Raw genomic sequence first — 6,000 nt, 5'->3', positions numbered from 1 at the left:
GTGGCGCCTCCGGCGTGAGAGTAAGAACTAGCTTTTTGGGAAGATGAGGATGAATATAAATGTAAAGTGGCTGTGTGTGTATATGAGTGTGAAAGAATGATTAACCCCAAAACCTCACCTTCTTGGGCTATTTATAGCCCAAGGATAGGGTTTTAGGGTTGGTACCTTTGAATCGTAGCCATTGGTTCTGGGAGCGGAGGACACCTGGCGGGAGTGGATGCTTTACATGTGTCAGTGCGGGACTGGCCGAGGAATGTTTTGAGGATCCTCCGACACGTGCCTTGATTATTCCCATGATTGATGCGTGACAGTTACTCCCATCATGTGCTCGGGTCAGCGTCTCACGTGCTGGGATTACTCAAGGTTGGGGTCGCGGGACTGGACTAGTCAGGACTGTAGTGTTAGGACTAGACTGAGTTGGGAGGCCAGGACTAGTCCTCCCAGGAGCTGTATGGAGTTAGGAGTCTAGGACTAGTCCTTCCAGGAGCTGTATGTAGTTGGGAGCCTAGGAGTAGTCCTCCTAGGAGTTATGTGGAGTTAGGAGCCTAGGAGTAGCCCTCCCAGGAGCTATATGGACTATCATGTGCCCCCCACCCCCTTATGCAAATTTTCTGGATGGGGGAGTGAATTTAGGTATGTTTGTAGAACATGAGCTTTTGATTGTTTTGTTAAAAGAACTTGAGCTTTTCTTGCCCCCCAGTCCGGAGTTCGTTGAGTTCAGCGAATCAGGACTAAGGTGGTTGTCTTTAGCAGGAGTTAAGCTTTTCTTGCCCCCAAGTCTGGAGTTCGTTGAGTTCAGCGAATCAGGACTTAGGTGGTTGTCTTTAGCAGGAGTTGAGTTTTTCTTACCCCCAGTCCGGAGTGCGTTGAGTTCGGCGAATCAGGACTAATGTGGTTGTCTTTAGCAGGATTTAAGCTTTTCTTGCCCCCAAGTCCGGAGTTCGTTGAGTTCAGCGAATCAGGACTAAGGTGGTTGTCTTTGGCAGGAGTTGAGTTTTTCTTGCCCCCAGTCCGGAGTTCGTTGAGTTCAGCGAATCAGGACTAAGGTGGTTGTCTTTGGCAGGAGTTGAGTTTTTCTTGCCCCCAGTCCGGAGTGCGTTGAGTTCAGCGAATCAGGACTAAGGTGGTTGTCTTTGGCAGGAGTTGAGTTTTTCTTGGCCCCAGTCTGGAGTGCGTTGAGTTCAGCGAATTAGGACTAAGGTGGTTTTCCTTAGCAGGAGTTGATCTTTTCTTGCCCCCAGTCCGGAGTTCGTTGAGTTCAGCGAATCAGGACTAAGGTGGTTGTCTTTGGCAGGAGTTGAGTTTTTCTTGCCCCCAGTCCGGAGTGCGTTGAGTTCAGCGAATCAGGACTAAGGTGGTTGTCTTTGGCAGGAGTTGAGTTTTTCTTGGCCCCAGTCCGGAGTGCGTTGAGTTCGGCGAATCAGGACTAATGTGGTTGTCTTTAGCAGGATTTAAGCTTTTCTTGCCCCCAAGTCCGGAGTTCGTTGAGTTCAGCGAATCAGGACTAAGGTGGTTGTCTTTGGCAGGAGTTGAGTTTTTTTTGCCCCCTAGTCCGGAGTGCGTTGAGTGAGAGGATTCCGGACTTGGAAGTTGAAACGGTTTTGGGGTTTTCCCCCCAATTATTTGAATTATTACAGCTGTAAGGGTATGGAGAGACGTGCTGTAATAATTACTCTTTAATAATTACTGCTTATGATGGGTGGCTGGGATCGTGCCACGTGGCGTGGATGTCGGATTTTTCACTGCCTCTATAAAAAGAGGGGCTGCCCTCTTTCTTTAGTTTTTACTTTTCTTCATCTTCTCTTCTCAATTTTCTCTCTTTTCTCTGAATTTTTTCCGTCGTGATTTCTTGCTGGTGCGCCGCCGTTGTCCGGTCTTCCCCAATTTCTCCGTAATCTCTTCATTTGTAAGTTTCTTACTCTTCTTTTCTTTATTTTAGTTTGCTGTTCGATTGGGTTTTTTTTTCTGCTATAGTTTTTGTATGATGTTGTGTTTAGTTCTTGTTTTGATTGTCTTGTATATCTGTATATATGTGTGTGTATATATATGTTTTTGTCTATATTTTGGTGTTTGATCCTGTAATGATAGTGTTTCTGGAATTAGGGTTTTCTGTTAGAGTCCGGACTTGGGTACTTAGTCCGGACTAATAAGCTAGGTTTTGCGTTTGTAATTGGTTGTTGTTTTTGGGTTGTTTATATAACAGGCTAGGGTTGTTTGTTTGGGTTCGGGGGTTTCCAGTCTGGAGAGGACGTTTAGTTTTATATATTGGTTGGGTCTCCGGACTGACTGATTTTGACTTGTAATAAAATTGAATCATAGGGTAGTCCGGACCATGTAGCTTCAAAGATAAATAAACTGTAGGAGTTTTAGACTAACCTTTGTAATTTGTTTTTAGGTTTATGGTCCGGACTAAAGCTCTTGCCAAGGCCTTCATAACTTGTTATCCGGGGCCATCTAGTTCGGATTCTGAGTCTTCTGCTCATTCTGAACGGGTTGAGATGGGGAAGAGGGCTTCCACTTCGGATTCTGAGGCAATAACGAAGCTTACAGTTGCTAAAATATCTTCATGGAAGGTACCCTGTAGTCCGGAGGGTTTGTGGGTGGAGAATCTTGGTTATTTTGTTACTAAGAGTGAGGAGATAGAAAATAGTTTTTATTTTAGGAGCATTAGGTCCGGATATGCTAGGCAGGAGAATGCTGGCCCGGGGCCCTATGATAGGGAAGCTTTTGATAGGAAGTTTGCTAACAGCATAGTGGCTAAGGAGCCCTATGAGTTGAAGGATGAGTATTCTGGGCTAGATAATGAAGCCCAGGATTCGGCGGTCCGGGCTGCTTTTCAGTTGGATCGGCGGATTGAGTGGAGGTGGCCGACTCCGGACGAGAGGGCTCATCATAGGCCGGCTGATGGCTTCATTCCCGTGTGGTTGGAGCATCTCCGGTCTGGATGGAATCCGCACTGGCATTTGTTTCTAAAATATTTGTGCAAATATGTGTACAAGATCTCTCCAATGCAGATAACGCCTAATGGAATAAAGTGGATGACTTGGTTCATTGCCACTTGCAATCAATTTAAAGTTCAGCCCACGTTCAAGCTGTGGCATCATATCTTTCATTTAGTCCGGTCTAGCCAGTTTCCGTTATACGAGCTTCGGTTCCGAGCTCCGGAGTGTGGATACGGTGGCTCTTATAGGCCCGTTATTCAGCAATCTTCGCTGAAGTTTTGGAATGGGGAATTGATCATGCTCCGGGGTTTGGACTTGCACTATTTACCCCATATAGCTTCGGAAGGAGTCCGGACTCGCTTCCGCAGGGATGTGCTCCGGGGTGACGCTCTCCGGTTAATTTTTGCATTTTGTGAATGTCTGGGTTTCCAGATGACCCGAGACACCTTTATGAATCATAGAACTCTGCATAGGCTGGGCTGTAAGTAGTTTTCTTTCTTGTCCGGACCTTTTAAATGTTTCTTATCTGCTCCCCTTCTTGTTTGCTTCTTGTTTTTGACTTGTGTTTTTTGTTTGTTTCCTACAGGTTTACCACATTATAATCCGGACATGTCGTCCTCCGCTTACAGTGATGCTCTAAAAGGTTTGGGCAAGGCTTTCAAGTTGCCAAAGAAGAATGCTGCTGGTGGCTCCGGATCGAACGCCTCGGCCGAGGAGGGATCGCAGAGCAATGCCATCCCCAATCCGGAGCCTGAAGTTCATGTGAACCAATCCACTCCGGAGCATAATGTTGAGTTGGATATGGGTAATGAGTTTGACAATCTTGAGGATCTAGGTCCTATTGGGGAGGTTCCGGGTGCTGATTCTGGGCGGAGGAGGAAGAGGCTCCGGACTCTTGGGTCAAAACCTCCTAGGGCTGAAAACTATGAAGCTGGCTCTGGGTCCGGGGATGGCAAAGGGAAAGCAGTTGATGTGGATAGTCCGGATGAAGATGGTCCGGGGCTGGAGGAGAAGGTGGCTCGCTTCATGGCTGGGATTCCGACTCAACCTCAGTGGAGTAAGATGAATGAGTCCGGATTTGATGCCACAATGAACGAGTGTTCCCGGCTCTGGGGTCAGGTATTTTCTTTCCGTTCTTGTTTTTTGCCTTGGTTTGCCTTAGAATATTTTTCTGAGTTTTTCCATTTTTTGCAGCTTGGCGGGTATATGGCCGGATCAGCTTCTCTGGCCTACAATGAACTTAAAATCTCCCGGAGTACCATTGCTGGTAAGGACTCGGAGATTAGTCAGCTCCGGGACCAGATAATTGTGAAAGACAATTCCCTCTCCGGACTGAATAAGCACCTGAATGAGGTAACAATCCGGGCGGAAAATGCTGAAAAGGAGGCTTCCGAATTAAAGTCAGAGTTAGCTGAGCTCCGGAAGCAGATGTCCGCTGTGCGTCCGGAGTCTGAAGTTGTTGCTGAATTTAAAAGGTCTGAGGAGTACGATAGAGCCCTTGCCAATGCTGGTGCTCCGGAGATAGCTCGGTGCTGGTTGATTGCTGAAAAGCATATCAAGATGAATCCGGAGGCTGATTGGGATAGTTTCGTCTCTGAGTTTATCAAAGCCAAGGAAGATATTGAGCTTGGACTAGGTGAACCGGAGCCGTTCGATGGCCCTTGTCCCAGTTTCCTGCCTCCTAATGCTCCGGAGTCCTGATCTATATTTGATTTGTAAAATTGCTACTGATTTAAGACTTGATAATATTTGGTTCTTGTAATATTTTTTTTACTTTGTTCCGGGCTCGTTTGAGGCCGGTGAATTTGTAATGAATGCTTTCCTTGCTGTTGTTTTAGTCTGTTTCTGTAGTTTGTTTTTGCCTTAGAATATTTTTCCCAGTATAATTTTGCTGGTTAGTCCTGACTAATCCTTTTGTCCGGACTAGTGGCTGCTTTTAGTTAGAAAATTGGTTCTAAGTAAAAGTTGATTGCTCTAGTCCTTATTTATAGCATGTCCGGACTAGTGGTTGCTTTAAGATAGAAAATTAATTCTAAGTAAAAGTTGGTTGCTCTAGTCCTGACTGATAGGTTGTCCGGACTAGTGGATGCTTTTAGTTAGAAAATTAATTCTAAGTAAAAGTTGGATGCTCTAGTCCTGACTAATGGCTTGTCCGGACTAGTGGTTGCTTTTAGTTAGAAAATTAATTCTAAGTAAAAGTTGGTTGCTCTAGTCCTGACCGATAGGTTGTCCGGACTAGTGGATGCTTTTAGTTAGAAAATTAATTATAAGTAAAAGTTGGATGCTCTAGTCCTGACTAATAGCTTGTCCGGACTAGTGGTTGCTTTTAGTTAGAAAATTAATTCTAAGTAAAAGTTGGTTGCTCTAGTCCTGACTGATAGGTTGTCCGGACTAGTGGATGCTTTTAGTTAGAAAATTAATTCTAAGTAAAAGTTGGATGCTCTAGTCCTGACTAATGGCTTGTCCGGACTAGTGGTTGCTTTTAGTTAGAAAATTAATTCTAAGTAAAATTTGGTTGCTCTAGTCCTGACTAATGGCTCGTCCGGACTAGTGGTGGATTTCTAAAAATATGCAAGTTAAAGAGAAAGCTTTTCATTGATCATTCATACAATATAGAATGAGAAACATTTTGGTTGGTTGCCAATATTGTCTACAAGTGTTTTGGTTACTTTGTTTGCTTTACTACTGATAGAATTTCCTTAGCCTTAGTCCATGCCAAGTGTTTGGGACTTCTGAGGCATCCATGTTCAAGAGCTTGTAGGTTCCTGGCCTGAGGACTTCTTTGATCTTGTATGGTCCTTCCCATTTGGGCATTAACTTTCCGGTGTTTGTGGGGTCTGATGCTTCAGTGTCTCGAAGGACTAGGTCTCCAACTTGGAAGTTTTTGACTCTTGACTTCTTACTGAAATGCTCTCTTATTTTCTCCTTGTATTTCTCCATTCTTTCCACAGCTTGGTCCCGGACCTCATCAATTAGTTCCATGTTTGTTTTGAGTCCTTCTTCATTTGCTTCTTCTTCGAAGTGTATTGCTCTGTGGGAAGGAGAGCCCACTTCAATG

The sequence above is a fragment of the Apium graveolens genome, chromosome 5 (genome assembly GCF_009905375.1).
Source record: "Apium graveolens cultivar Ventura chromosome 5, ASM990537v1, whole genome shotgun sequence".
Taxonomy (NCBI): domain Eukaryota; kingdom Viridiplantae; phylum Streptophyta; class Magnoliopsida; order Apiales; family Apiaceae; genus Apium; species Apium graveolens.
Note: the sequence above shows the minus strand (reverse complement) of the source record.